This window comes from Gavia stellata, chromosome 2 (genome assembly GCF_030936135.1).
Source record: "Gavia stellata isolate bGavSte3 chromosome 2, bGavSte3.hap2, whole genome shotgun sequence".
Lineage (NCBI taxonomy): Eukaryota > Metazoa > Chordata > Aves > Gaviiformes > Gaviidae > Gavia > Gavia stellata.
This window is the reverse complement of record NC_082595.1, coordinates 55,223,374-55,239,560: the sequence shown is the minus strand read 5'-3', so window position 1 is coordinate 55,239,560 and position 16,187 is coordinate 55,223,374. Positions and strand designations below refer to the sequence as shown.

At 35.5% G+C, this 16,187-nt stretch overlaps 1 long non-coding RNA gene across 1 annotated transcript; it reads left to right on the top strand.

Annotated features, from left to right (window-relative positions):
* The first annotated feature begins 6,626 nt into the window (after positions 1–6,626).
* On the top strand, positions 6,627–14,469 carry LOC132319187 (uncharacterized). Its single transcript, XR_009484470.1, has 3 exons — positions 6,627–6,731; positions 9,632–9,843; positions 12,439–14,469. It is a non-coding gene; the product is annotated as an uncharacterized LOC132319187 (long non-coding RNA).
* Positions 14,470–16,187: the final 1,718 nt, after the last annotated feature.

The window sequence follows — 16,187 nt, the reverse complement described above, 5'->3', positions numbered from 1 at the left end:
TAAATTGTATGGTGTAGAGACCAAGAATGTATATTGCAGTAGTAGTTTTAAGCCATGGGACATAGTCCATTTTAAAATTAAAATGCATATTTCAACCATTTTATTGATATGATTAGACTGTAAACAATATAATTCAATTGTGGGGGTTATGTTTTAATCTTCTGAAGGTAAGATCTGACTTTGTATTTTCCTTTCAGTGGTTTTAACAATAGGAATAGGGTTGATAAATGCAGAGGAAGAAATATTATGTTCATTATTGCCGATAATACACAGAAACATTACTGAATAACAATAGCTGAAAGAGTAATCCAAAGTATATTAAGAGGATAATGTTGATTATGTTTACAATTAGATGGCAATTTATGGCTGAACACCATGCAAAGCATTTTACAGATTGGGTCTCAATCCTGTAATCTATTTCACTCAGGAAATCCCCTGAGCCACCTGTGGGACTACTATAAGGAATATTTAGGTCTTGTCATGCAAATACGATTGTGCCATTCATGTCCCAGGCCTAATCATTTGATCAGTTTTGCAATATAGGTTATATTTGTAAACAAAATTCATTTGAACAGAGAGTCAAGTTAATGCGTAGAAGCCAGTAAAGGAGGAAAAAACTCAAACTTGCCTTCGATAGCTTCTGGTTTCTTTCTCGGACTATGTTCAAGAAGAAGACGAGGTGGTACCATTTCCTTATGTCCTGCACATGAGTATACAGGTTAAGAAGCACAGAAAATGTATGCACTAAGAGGCTAAGCAGATTCACTGGGAGGCTGAGCAACCTTCAGAATTGTTCATGTTTAAAATATTACACTGTGCATAAAAGCTATTTTCTTCCAGACACCATAGGAAGGAAACGTATGTCTCAACAAATAAAGTAATTTATTTTTAAGAGACACATTTTAAATCAGTGAAGTCTAAGTGACTCAAGCATATGCTGAAATGCTTACAGTTCTATTTTTCTTCATTAGACTAAAAAAACTCTGAAGAATAATACTGTGATAATAATGTTACATATTCATGATGCCTCTTCTACAGTAAAAGCTTATTTTCTTCTGTCAAACAAATGATCTTCAGTTGTTCCCTCAAGTCCACTTATTATGAACTTCTTGAAACACCAGTAAAAATTATTATGTTTCTCATCCTTAAGGATTATTCTTAATTAGCCAACACCAACCAGGTCATGCACTATAAACACTGATGAAGTTCTGATTCCAGCTGCTGACTGAAACACCTCTACTCTCTCAGAGTGTTGAACTGTACTGTCTCACAGTATTGAACTGGGACTTTCTGTACTGTCTTAGCCTATGAGCAGATACCATGCTTTATTCAAAACATTTTTCACTTTGTTTCCCCAAAGATTCACAAACAGACCTATTGCACTCTTATAGTACTTATGCTTCTTTTCTGGTTTATAACACCTGTTTGCAGTCTCCTTATTTCCTTTTAATTTCTTTATCTAACATTTATGCTGAGTAGCTATCATGCCATTGTCATTTGGAAAGCACAAGTTGTTGCGACCTGTGGAATAAAACTAAGTGGTTAAATATAATATCAATTCAGTCATATGCACCAGCATGCATTCACTGCAACAGAGTCCACATGCAATCAGGCTGTTAAATCTCAGCTCCAGCTCCACATCAGAAACTCAAAGCCATGCCTCATGCTTGGTGATAGACTCAGAAGAGAAATAAAGATCTTAATGAGCCTTGGAAACTGCAGTGTCATACTTAGCCCTCTCATTTTACAAAGGTATGTATACTCATGTGGTGGGAAATCTTGAGAAAAACAGCGTCTTGAAGACAGCAGTGGGATTTGAGCACCATGGTCTTAATGCTATTGCATCTCACCAGCATATATACAATTGCAAGCAAATAATTTGCAAGCATGTAGTTTAGTTCATCTGGTAATTTGTATAAAATGTCACACACAGAGCCACTCAAACTTGACTCACATGCCCGAGCCAGTGACAAAATGTCGACACATTGACAAAATCAATGCATTGAAGACACCGTGCAACAAATGGTAGAAATCTTAGGTTTTACATGTATTTTCTGTCTTGGCAATAATCACAAGTGTGTATTTACCAAGCTCATCACAGAATGACTCTAGCCTTAAAATGAAAGGTAGGCAAACTTCAGGAATCCAGATGTCTAGCCATGATTTTCCAAACACTTTATGTCTCAAAAAAAAAAAAAAAAAAAAATCTTGAAATTGCAAACTGAGCTAATGTTATGCTAAATACCATTTGTTGCCAACCAGAATAGAAAAGTTATATCCATAACCTCTGTCAACATACAGAAACTTCATTAATTGAATTCCTAGTTCAGAATGAAAACAAAACCAATATAAAAATCAATGAAGAACAGGTAAATAATCTTATTCTTTCTGCTAGTTTTGATTAAAGTCCTAGACTAAAGTTTACTTCTTTTTTTCTTTGCTTTGTTTTTGCCTAAACTACATCACTTATCCCTAGATGGAAAAAGTGATAAATTTTATAACTTGCGCTAATTGTTTTGTGTGAAAGATGATAAAGGGCAGTGGCTCTGAATGTTGAGTAGATCAGTAATGAAGAAAAATAGTCAATAATTTGGACTGCAGTGTGGTATCTACTGTGTGGGGCAATGATCTAACACCTCTAGGTCAAAGTATAGGCTAGCCCCATTATCCTCCTGTTCTTTGCTGTAGTAGCAGCTTTCTAATGATTGCACCAGTGTTAGTTAGTATAATGCCAGTGCGATACCACTTACTGCTGATGACTTGTCAAGTTCTGTTTTATAGTTTTACAAGTTTTAAGCAAATCATTTATTTCATGCAAATTGACCACATGATCCAATATGAGAGTGTTTTAAGCACCAAAAGCTTGAGCTTCACAGATCAAAAACTTTCCCTTAGGCCAGAATGTTTGTTCTGAGCAGGTTCCCATCCACTCTGATAAAAAGCTTCTTTAATGTTTCCATGTGTTATTAAATGTCTCTCTATTCACTTTGATGGGAATGCAAAGGACAGTAGCTGAATAAATATTTTATCCATTCTTTTGATGAAATATGTTAAAGGGGATATCCTAAGTAAAATTTCTTTTCTCTTCCTTTTTCTCTCCTCTGGAAGTCATAAAGCACAAGTGGTTTTCTGCAGTACAGAGAACTCATAAATAGAAATGAGGAATTGGCCTCAGCAGATCAGACCATTAGGATTAATGGTGTCTACTATCTTGACTCCAGCAGTGGCCAGTTGGACACATATCCATGATGTAAATGAGAGGAAGGCAGGATGTTTTTAATCATCCCAGTGGACAATCAGATTAGTCCATGAATCATGAGAAGTCATTATCCAGATTACCACTATTATTATTGGACATACAGTTATCTCACTGCTTTAAAAATGCAGCCACAGAAGAGCACTGACATTTAGTGTCTGCATATTTATTTGTTTCTCATTTCAAATGTAGACTTTATTTTTCTACTATGTGATAAGCTGAAAAGGTTCATTTGACTTGATTTTGGTTTTTTTTATTAGGGTTTGATTGCTCCAAAAGATGTATTTGCAAACACAAAAATGTGCATACATTTTGATGCCTTATCTGTCCATGCAGTTGCGCTACAGATACCTCCTTCACATATGACATCGTAAACAGCTATCTGACAATAGATTACCAAAACAGTGAAATGTTTTGACTTTAAGCTCATGGGAATGTGCTCACCAGAAGAAGTGTCATGTTAAGACATGAATTGCTTCCTCCACTGCCTGAAAGGAAAGAAATATGCTGCAAAGATGAGCAGAAGGTTTAAGACACTAGATGGTATCGTGAATTCTTCATTAAAAATAAGCTACAGTCCTCAAGCTCCATGAAACTTCTGTCATCAGTATTTATTAAATCACTTGAGATGTCATGAAGAAATTCATTCTGACTTGGTTTATTAATATTTTAGATTTTATATTACATGATAAGGAATACAAGACAAACTTTAATTACCTTACTTTTCTCAATCTAGGAAGCGTCTTTCTACATGTGTCAAAAATGTCATGTCTGAGCATTGAGGATAAATTGATTTTTTATCATAACAGCAAATCATGTGGGTTTTCTTTCTTCCCTGATCTGCCCAGTTCAATTTGTCTGCAGTGCCCTTAATTGACATAGATAAAGTCTCTAAATTTATCTTTCTAAATCAGAAGATCATGGGATAAAAGAAAATACTTCTAAAATTATTCTAAAATTATTATTATTATTAAAGAACTAAAGGCATTGTAGACGGCTGAATATTCCAATTGTATATGGGGAGAAATAATGCCACCACAGAAAGCAATATGTGGAAACACTGTTCCTATGACTGTGCACTTCCTCATATCCAAATACCAGTTATCTGAACAGTGGGAATCCTACAATCCAACAGCACCAACACTTTGTTACAGCATCTGTCAAATAGCGCAGCAAAATGTCTTCCGATAAATCCCATTCTGCTGAAATGTGACATCTTTCCCTAATGACAGTAGGAATAATTAAAGCAAGTGTGCTCTTTGCAGAGTCATTTGTTATGAAAAGTAAATTAAAATCAAATGTTTCATGAAGCTTGGAATAAGACATGGATCAGCAGAATGAGGTAAGAATGCCAAATAGGCTTTTAGAAGATTGAAATCCTAACGGAGTTCCACCTTTCTGTCCAGGCTTCCAGTTTTGACATGTAAGTTGCTTGAAGTTAAAGATAAGCCTCTCCCTTGTTATTAGTCGTTACTCTTCAGACATTAGACTGCCACTATTCTGAGGAAGGGTTTCTCTGCTTATTAGTACATGTGCATGTAAGACTATGAGCAAACTGGTTTTCATTAAGAAATCTCCAGAGGTGAGATTGTGTAACTGCTTTGAACAACGCAAATGCTCATTTTGAGGAAGGAATGAATTGAAATACAGGTGCCCCAAATAGGCAGTCTTTCTAAGGAACACATCATAACACAATGGTTTTATATAAGCTAGTAAATGAAATGGTGCCTGGGAATGTTACTGGGTTCTGGAATTCAGACATACCTATCCTGCAACATTTTTTTGAATAGCCTCCAACAATTTTGACCTGTACCAAGTAGCAATGTCTCAAACAATTCATTGATTGGTTCAGTTCAGGAGTTAGCAAGGGCCAGGGACCACTCCCAATAGACAGCCGGGATGCAGCTGGCCCATTTTGACCTTGAGGAAGTGTAATGTCACTCTATGACAGAAGGAATCACACTAAGAGAACAGTTGAGTTGAGTGTGATTTACTAATCTAGATGTAGTCCACAAGTCTTAAAAGTGATAACAAAATTATGTCAAATGGAAAAAAATAGTTTAAACAGGGTCTTAATGACCTATTTGGAACTCAATTTTTGACAGTGGCAGATGGAACTAATGGATAGTAAAATGAGGCTTTTAAGGAGGTCTGTCCTAGTAGCCAACATATATTTCAGTTTTTCAATTACACTGAGGATCTGGCTCTTTATCAAATGGATAATTGCCCACCATACAGTGAAGCTCTCGGTTTGTATGAGGTTGATATTACCTAAGGAAAAACACTGCTTCCGTATATGCAGCAATTACCAGTAGCAATACGATGCTTTAAATTTTCATATTGTTTTACATTGGCTATCAGCCAGTTACTATTATGATGCATAAGAAAAGAAGAAAAGGAGAGATTGCATGGATAATGCCAAATCTATTCTTTCCACTTGCATTTAAAATACATTAAAAATATCACAGATAATATTGTAGCTCTCCATAGTGTCTAACTTATGTGTAAAGCATGTTATTGAGAGATACTCCTCCCTCAACACACAGACAACAAAACCAAGCCTATTATAAATAACCTAACAGCCTTGGGAGGCCATCCATCTATTAAGCTAAAAGCAAGGACCAGCAGGTTAACAGTGAAGGTGTAGGAAGGATGGATGCAGACTGATAATCTAAATGCTCTTTTGAATGGAGTAGGGGCAAGGATTAAATTTCCCTTCTCAAGGCACCAAGCAAAAAGTAGCAGCAACTTGATGGTCTTGTATTTTTAATATGTAGAGATCTGAGTTCATCCTTTGTTTTTGATGATGAATTCTTATATATATTTATGTATATTTAGACATATACATTGTTATATACTTATCTATATATGTGCATGCACGAGCATGTGTGTACATATGCATGCACAGATATCTATAGATATTTATTTAGTGATGTTTCTGAACAAAAAATGCTTTTTCTAGCCCTACTTGATTTGGTAACTGAACAGGCGTGAGATTTCATTGGTGCAGATTCCTGGAGGTTGTGTGAACATCAGTTAGTTGGTACGTTTTCACTCAGCCACCAAACCCAATTAAAGTCACAGCTGGGAATTTGTTTGATATTTTTTTCTTTTCCTGTGGGTTTGTATCTCACACAATGCAAGTGTGCATAACAACTGTATAAATTAGGCAGGCAAGAGCGGCATGGGTAGAGCTATGAGTGGGGGGTTTTTTTGCTGTTTTAACCTACAGCTGATGCTATTGGTCCCAATCAGAAATGTATGAAATTTATCGTAGCTGCACAACAGAGCTGTACAGTTAAGCACAACAGAGCTGTACAGTTAAACCCACTTACAACAATATATCTGTTGACAATTCTTTTCCAGAGATTTTTACCACACTGAGGCTCCAAAATCCCTCTTTAGCTCATCCATATCTTGTGACAGCTGTTCTAATTTTTGTGTTCAGAAGATTGAAGTCATTACGGAGTTAAAAGTTAAGTTTTAACAGTTTTGTCGTTACACATTAAGTAAGAATTCACACAGCCTTTCCTGACATTAAAAGAAAATTGAATTGAAAAAACTGAAATTTGAACTGAATTGTCTCCACTTCCTCACATTATTTATCCTGTGCATTTAGCAGGTAAAAATAATCCTACATGTTATGTTTAGAAATATTGAAAGATGGATCTCAAAGAACTAAGTCCTAGGACAGTGAAAATGACAGATTATTGTGTGGAAATGATGGGTTATTATAGTTATTGCTACATACTGAAATGCAAAAAGGCTGTAAAAGCAGATTATAAAATGAAAAGATATATTCAGCCTTCATCTCTCTCCCCAAATAACCTTTAATAAATTGGTATTTTATACACTGATCCCTAGCATAATTAACATGAATATCAGGAGTTGGTATAGATGCATACTTTTCACAATGTGAAGTAACCACAGGAAAATAATTAAAACAGAGAAAAGAAAACACTGCAATTAAATACTTGCTGCTAACAGTTAAACAGAATGGAGGGGACTGATAAGCTGTTATGATGAAAGGCAATAGACACTGACTATGCCATGGGATCATTGCTCAGTAATTTATGAGTTACTTGTATTTGGTTTATCTGTACATAGCATAATTTCAACTGTCATTAGTCCAACTACATCTCAGAAACAGTCAGTGCTAAAGTCAGAAAAGCTATCTAGACATTACTTCAAGAATGCTAAAACTTTATGTTGTCTTCAAGAAAGAGTGCATATGCCAGGTCTTGCTAAACAAAAACAGCCTAACACTGATAAAATCAAATTATAGACACTATAATCTCTTACAAAAGTTAGGGATATTTGTAGATAATGAATATGTCTAATATAGAAATCACTGGAAGTCCAGCTGAATCCAAATAGCTGTGACGCAAGCCAAGAAGTTTTTCATCTCTCTGAATCCTCTTGCCAGAGTGAGAGAAACAAGAAGTGAATGATTATGTTACTTGTCTTGTCCATACTTGACAATGACCTAAGAGTGAATCTATAACCATTTTTCTGAAGTTAGCATTTCAATAATGCAGTTTGAAGTTAGAGGGAAAAGAACTGAGAGATTTTATTAGGTCAAATATCAAGAGTAGGGCCCAAAAGTGCAGAGGTGTTGGCTACTAACTCCTGGTCCTGATTCCCACTGAAATCAATGAGAACTAAGTATTAGGTAGGCATTAAGTATCTAATACCTTTGAAGGTTAGCCTCCGTGTAATTAAGAAACTCAGTAAGCTTTCTCTTTCTTCTAAAAGTGTCATGGGTGTAATATTTTTGGAAATTACAAGATTATGACATAGTGATAGTAAAAAAATAAATATCGAAATTCGAGGCTAAAATTTACACCCTTTAAAACATATAGTGATGTTATGTTTGATTCAATACTCCTCAGCAGCTGTGGTTTCTACAGCAAGACAGAATACATGGCCTGAACTGTTTCAGGCTGAAACAATTTCAGCTAAAGCTGCTGATTTTGCATAAAGGGTAGGAAGAATTATGAGAAATACTTGAATGAAAAAACTGTAATACTGGATATAAGAATTATTTTAAACCAACCACATTTTGGTAACTTCTGATTCTTCCTTCCCTTTCCTTTTCCCAGGAAAGATCCTCTTTCTTATAAAGAGGTTATTATTAGAACAAAGAGTCCTGGGATTCACTGTCATGAGTTCCAACCCTTGTGCTCAAAGCCTCCTCTATGATTTTTGGGAAACTGACTTAACTTATCATGCTTTTCTATTCCACTTATAAACAGATATAACAGAAATTTAAAAAAAAATAAAATTTAATTTCGTAAGCATACAGCAAGTAAAAATTCCAAAGCTGAAATTCTATGAAAATGGAAGCTATAAAGACTGGGGCTTTCTTCCGATGCTAGAATTATTTAAGCTTCTTTTGTTTGGCACATGTGGACAGGGAATGCCCTCTGTATTTGTTCAAGAAAATATTTCCCTCTACATTTCTTCCTTTACCCCTTCTCTCACTCCCAAAATACTATAGCAATGCTATTATTGCTAGTCATACTTTTCAGAGTGGCACTGCCAATTTCTTGGCTGAGCCAACAGCTGCTTCTGATAATACCATTTGAAATCTTACAGTAAATTTGTCATTTCAAGTCTTCATTTGAATGAAATCCTTGCTTGCATATTTTTAGCATACTTCTTGAATGTATGTAGGGTCTTTCTCAACCAGACATTTAAAAGTTAACTTTTAGACAGTTAAATCTAGATAAGTCACCCGAGGGATCCATTTATAGTCAATGGAGAGAAATTGGTACCTTCAAAGGGTGATTCATCTTTTCTATCTTAGGCATCTTTTTTAGGATGAAATTGTCCTCTGGAGGCCTCCATTTCATACCATTGGCTATAAAGACAGCTAAAGGTTAAAGTTTAGCAATTAACTTCTGGGTATCTAAGTGAGGTGCAATGAATTGCAAACATCTCATTTTAAAGTTCTACGTAAAGGTGACACTACATGCCACTAAAGTATTCCAGGACTAAAATCAAGAGCTGTGCATGATTTTTCACAGTGTAACTGATGCTTAGTAACACAGTACTCCCCAAAACCCCAGCAATTATATGAATGAATATCACATAGAGAGAAAGGATTTTTTTGTGAAGCTTAACTAAAAAAAAAAAAAAAAGATAAAAGTATTGTTTAGTTTTAATGTGTGTGGGCATTGAGCGCCTTTTGAACTGTATGTGTTGTTTACTCCGTCAGATAATACTGAGTGTCTTGAAGGACAAAGTGAACAAGAGGAAAGAAAGTGAAGTACTAGAGGGAAGAATAGCATTTCCTGATGAAGAAAAAATAAGTTAGTCTTGACTGATTCTAGGTATATGTCAGTAAGTTGCACGTCTTTTTTGATAAAGCAGATATATGCAGAAAGAAAGTGGATGGCAAAAGAAAGAAGCACCTGAACGGAGAATGGTGAAAGGAATGGACCTGCCACAGCTAACTGTCACAGTGGCTGCAGACTAGATGCAGAAGGAAGTGGATGTAAGCAAGGCAGGGAGAGCACATGCTGCTTAGGCCACAGCTGAACACTCTTCTGTCCTCTGCATTGCATGTTCTCACAGCAGAAGAGGTGAGGAATTATTGCTAAGCTGGAAATGCTTCATGATGGAATGTATCTCGTCAAAGCATTTGTAGATGCTGTCTACGCTCTTTTTATCTGTGAGGTATGGTGACCAGGTACCGTTTCTGTTGTTAAAACTGAGCTTCCTCGTTTTCCAGCAGAGAAAAAAGAGAATCTATATTTGGATGAGGAGAGTAACTTCTCTCAGTCCCACAGTGGAGCTATAGGTTTTGCCTTGTTAATGAAAGATTCAGAAGAAAACTGGAAGCCCTTCAGTATACATTTTTCCCTCTTCATGATGTTTCAGTGTATTCAGCATCAGGAGGTGTTTAAAGATATGATTACATAGATCTCAGCTATTTTCCTTTCTGTTAAAGTTTGGAGAGGCTCATTGTATGGTGGTTAACTTCCCTAAGACAGTTTCAGGAGTATATTCTAAAGGTAATGGATGCATTAGCTCACTTTTAATTCTAAAATTATATATATTTTAGAGATCTATAACCTGGGCTTATACAACTAACTGAGGGAGAAGATTGTGGGTTGTTGTGTCTTGTCAAAGACAGATGTTTGCTTGCAGCCCATGTGATGTTCCTAGTTTCCTGAAATAGTTGGCATTTAAGAAGTAGTTGGCTGGCTTGGTTGGCTTAAGCAAAAGTGCTTTCTACAGGTCAAGCTTGCTCTCCAACTTTAGAAAATGACAGAACCAAGAGGTAAATATACGTGCATCCTTGTAGATAATCCTAAACTCGTTTTGACTATACTATTTGCTAACAGGATGTTGCCGAGCAGATGTTCCAACCTGTGAAACAAGTAAGTCAAGCCTTTTAGCAAGTCCCACTTTTAGCTAGTTTAGGAACACTTAGAACATTTGAAAGGGAAGGACTGAAGGTGACAAATTTTAATTGGTTAACACAAAATATCTTTCTAAGTGTTGGAAATGGATGAAACATTTTGCCTAAACTAATCATCTTTACTGGAAGAATAACCTGTCATGGCAAGTTTTGAACCCTACCAGCCGAAGTTTGGCAGAGCTATATGTAGCTGACTTCAGTGATAGTCTTTTCTACCAACATTGTTTATAATGTGATTTCAGCTCTATCAACAATTGTATCCCATCCCTTTCAGTAACTAATCCTATGTGTGTTCCAAATAGAAATACTGTCAGAAAGATCTGCGATATACATGATCATTGTCTGGGTCCTTTTGCAATATACTGATTTTTTAAAAGCTGATAAATAAAGGCTTGAAAAGGAGGCTTTTTCTTTTGGGAATTGTGTTTTTCCCTATACTTGAAGCCATCCAAGCTCTAAGAAAGAAACATATGCTCTTACAGGCTGACATTTGGAACTTAGGTTTTTAGGTTTCTGAGTTGTTTCCTTGCCAACTATGCCTCAAAAATATGGATAAAACTACTTTTGGCTTAAATAATTTTCTGCAAATATTTTTCATATTGAATTCACTTCTGACAATGATATTGAGTACTGAAGAAGGGTTGTGTAGTACTATAATGTTTCCATTTTTTAACCTACTTGAAATACCATCAGTATTTGTTGTAATAATTCTAACTGGAAATCAATGATGACAATGAGTCATTAAATGTAATAACTATTTTACAAGGTTACTGCTTAAACTTACTTTTGCATTTTTAATACGAAACTCAATTTGTTTATTATTAGCTCTTTTTTTTTTTGCATTTAACTTTTGCCTAACTTTCTAAATAGCTTAATTTCAAAACTAAAGTGGTTGAGTCTTTTGATGATCCTCCACAACACAACTAGCTTTTTTCAGACATTGTTAATGAATCTTTTGAAATGACCCTTGATTTTTAAACTTTATTACTGAAATATATGAAGTGGTTATAATATGAAATAGTAGTAATAAAATATAATACAAGTGTGAGAATACTTTTGTTAGTCTAGTCTCTCTGCCTTCACAGATTAGAGTGGATTATTTCCATTAAAATCAAGGATTTAGACTCATTTACACCAGCAAAGGTTTTGGCTTTCTTTTGTGTCACATAATTCTGACTCCTCAGAGTGGCTTGCAGTGAACTATCAAAGAAAGACATCCGTTCCTCTCTACAGAAGCAGAATACCACGCATTCCCGGGGTAGCTGCTTCTGAGAGAGTGAAAGTCGTTTGAAAATTTTTTTGGCAAAGTTACAATAAAGTGCCATAAGAGTGTTGACAGATGCAGCTTTGTGTGCCAGCATCTGTCTCTGATTCACAGTGGGATGATATAAACAGGGAATAATGGATAGCTGTTTTGCCTCTGTGGGATGGTGTCAGGATTGTGTGTTGATAACATCCCCATTAAGAGATCAATGTCATTTCAGAGTTTGACCAAATAGACATAGCTTTTGGGGTGAGAGGGGAGTCATAGACAAGAACCTCATTAAAATTGCATCAGTGGATGTCTTCTCATAGTTTTACATAACTGAATAGAAATGTAAAGAAGCAATATTTAGACTCCAAATGACAGCTGAAACTATTGCAAAAATTGCACATTAATAAATTAGCTAGAAATTTTTCAATAATTAAAACTTAATTTTCAGTTTCTCATACATATATTTAAAATTACTTTTCTTCACTTCTTTCCTTTCAGACTTTGAAAAGTATTCAGAACTCTCCCAGGAGATTACTAGACGAGTAAATGCTTCTGTTGTTCAATCATCTCCATTTATGTCATCAGCAGAAACAAATGTGTTGACAAGTCTTTCATCATAGGAACAACTTTTTTATAAACTGATGGAGAATTAACTGTCAACTCTGAAGATGAATCCAGATGAGCCTGGGCAAATTTTGGGGTACGATACTGCCCTTAGAGGCAGAAGACATGTTAGTTCTCAGGTACTTTTCCTGTTTAAAAAGTAAAACTGGAAAAGTTTCACAGCTCCCAAACTCTCCCTTTAGCATTTTACTAAAACAAATATTTGGTTTGTTTGTTTTCTACTGTAGGGGAGAGGGCTATTGAGTAGGTAGCATCAGAAAACATCTCTCCATAGAAAGAAATAATATTCTCTGGCGTTCTCTCTCAAATGTAAAAGCCTGTAACTCAGTCCACATTTTTTTGTGCTGAATTTCTCCAAACAAGAAGCAAATAACATGTTACTTACTTATTTATTACGACTGATTTTTTTATTGCATTGGGTCAAATATATCCGCAGAGAAACTACACTGCTATCAAAGTTGTCCCCACGTAAGTGTATTGTAAGAAGGTGAAAAGTTACACCCTGTCATTGATATATCCACAACACATCCTAGTCTTTAATCAAGTAGGAGTGACACTTAAAAATAGTTCAAGAGCCTAAAGCGTTTTGCTATCTGAACAGCAGAGGGCAAGTAATTAACTCCATTACTACAGCCCACCCACAGCAAATAGAGGCATTTTCACTTACAAAATTAAGCACTTAATGCTCTCAGGTTTTTTGCAGTAATATACTCTTGCAATATTGATGTACTTTTATACCAGTATCTCCATAAATCTTTTTGGGTATTAAATGGCAAGTATCATACTGACAATGTCTTGGAATTCTCTTACCACATTGCGTAATAACAATAATCCCTGCTCTTTGACTGAATACTTCTTGACAATGGAAGAGAAGAGACCTTCTCCCAAGGAGAAGGTGGGATGACTGTTTTACCCTATAGGATACACTCTTGCCGTGCAAACGTGCCAGAAATCCTGATGAATTTCTCCAAGGCAAATACTTTTTCAACAGCATAAGATTAGCAAAATTGTGTACATCACTTTGGCTTTTAGACCCTGGCATGGGAATACACAATAAGCATATGAAGGTAAATTGATGAAAGGAAATGGTATGGCCACATTCCTTTGAAGTCTAGCTATTACTGGCAACAGTTGTGTAGTAGTATAAGCTCAGGTAATTGGGTGCTTCACTGCAAAGATTTTAGGCAGGCTAAATTGACAATAATATCACATCTGTGCTCCCACTGTCTTTGCTGTCAATTAGGTAACTGTAAAGATCATCCAGTAGTGAGTCCAGTCTACTGTGAAATGCAAGTTGTTTAACCAAAACTAGAACACAGTAAAACTATGCACATAAGATAAACTTCCAAGTGATTAAAACGAAAACAAAATCTGACCATAAATATACAGTATGCCTGTGGGAAACAAGGGCACCACATTACCACTAAATACCTAAGAGATGCTTATCACTGTTAATTCAGCAGTACGCAGCATGCACAACCACATGCTGAGGTGGGCATGCAAAAAGGCAGACACACAAGGATCCACTTTATGTAGCTGCAAAATAAAAAGGGCATTTCATTGGAACAACTCCTTGATCTGCCAGAGTAGTTCAGGAAATGTGAATGTAAAGCAAGCTGGCAAACATTGCAAGGAAAGCAGGGGAGGAGTATGGCACAGGGGGAAGAAAATCGAGCAGATCCAGTTAACTTAAAGAAGCATGTGCTACATGCTAAAAGAGTGACCAACTAGTGTCCCTGAAATCCATCCACATAGATGAGGATTTCAAACTCTATAAGAGCAAAAAAATAGTTATGAAAATCAAGTTAAAGGTTTCTACTAAAATAGAACCTTTTCTGCTGCAATAAAATATAAAAAGACTAATAAGAACACTAGAAATATTACTCAGAACAAAATTTTGGAATATAAAATAGATCATCAAATACCTTGAATAGACTATATCCATGAAACTAGACAAAAGAAAGTCAGTGGCCTTCTGTATCAGAAAGACTATCTTGGATCTCAGAAATACAAGTACCAGTAGAAGAATAGAGGTGCCAGTCAGAACCAATGTGTCTCAGCATCTTTTAAAAAACAAGCTTTTTTTTAAATGCTGAGACAGTACTGCCCGTACTTGGCTGAGAAACTGTAGTCCAGAGATAAATAAGATCAGAAAATCTATCCTTTGGAGGAAAGGTGGTTCAGCAGTCCCTCTGAGAAATTGTCACTTATCACATGCATGTTAGACAGAAAGTAAAAAATATTCTCAAGCTCCATAATTCATCAGATAAAATCAGAAAGTAATTTTTTATACTGTATACAGTAGAGCTCAAGAGGGCTCTATAAATGTCTCAGTAGAATCCAGGGTACGTCACTGTTGCAGTCATGATATTCCATGAGGTGGAATTCTGGTTTAGCAAAACCTATCTGAGTTTATGGCTGAAACTCCACTGATATCTATTGTAAAGGGCTGAGAACGTCAAATACTTTTCTTTTATAAAAAGTAAAATAAAAGTCTCAGAAGTTAACTGATATTGATGTAATCATTGTGCTTTACAGAAGGCTCTGCATGAAACTAGTCAGCATCAGGGACAAATGCTGGCCAGAGAAACAAGAATACCAGCTAATGCTTCATGAAGCAGCTTAGCAAGAATTCTCCCTTCTGTGGCATCCTATGAATTCGCTGTGTACAGTTTACATACATTTAATTCATTTTTTAAAGCTAAGACTACAGCAACATGACAAAACTTTGAGTAAATGAACAACATTTCAGCCTCATTTATTAAAATCAATACAAGAGTATTAACTGACCTGCAACAGATTCTTCAGGTGACTGTCAAACTGTATTAACTGATGTATTTTGGAAAGTGAAATGAAACCCAAGGGTGTGAGTATTACTTTTAATTATTTGATCACTATGAAATGCCATCTTAAATGGTCTACTTAGCTATAAATTCTTGCATAAAATCTATATAAACCTAAAATAATCAAATGTTGCCAGTAACGAATATGAATTTTTCAATAATAGAAATATTCCAAAATTACTATAAAAGAATAAATACTGAATGGTATTGTTATTGCCGACATTATAAATCCATACATTGTGCCTAGGAAATCTAATGAGTGGGACACTGCTTTTATAAACTCAAGAATACAGAAATTCATATTTGGTGTAAACAATCCTACAAAAAGCCAATATAGCTATGTGAAGGAATCTTCTATGGGAAAATTTTTTTTTTCTCCTTCACAAATGGCAATATTGGATTGACAGAAATGATTCCTGGTTTGAAAGTATTGCAGTGTCAGGGTGACTGTAATTAAATTCCTTAGCTGAATTGCACTCAAATCTCTTTGTTTGGACAATGTAATTTACCATAAAATATATAAACTGATAAAAGGATAAAATATAGCAGATTTTAAAGCTAATTGGGTATTAGGGTTATTAAAGGGACTTAGTGTGGTGGTGTTCCCCGCATTTATCTATTCAAGAAAATGAATTACAGTAATATTTTAGTTCACAAAGGTCAGTGTGAAATGAGGACATTGCCTGAGAAAGGCAGTAACACTGACTAACTGAGCAGTGTTTGGTGGCACTCTCCTCAATGATTTCTATAAAGAGCACAGAGCTGGACGTACCTGGCCTT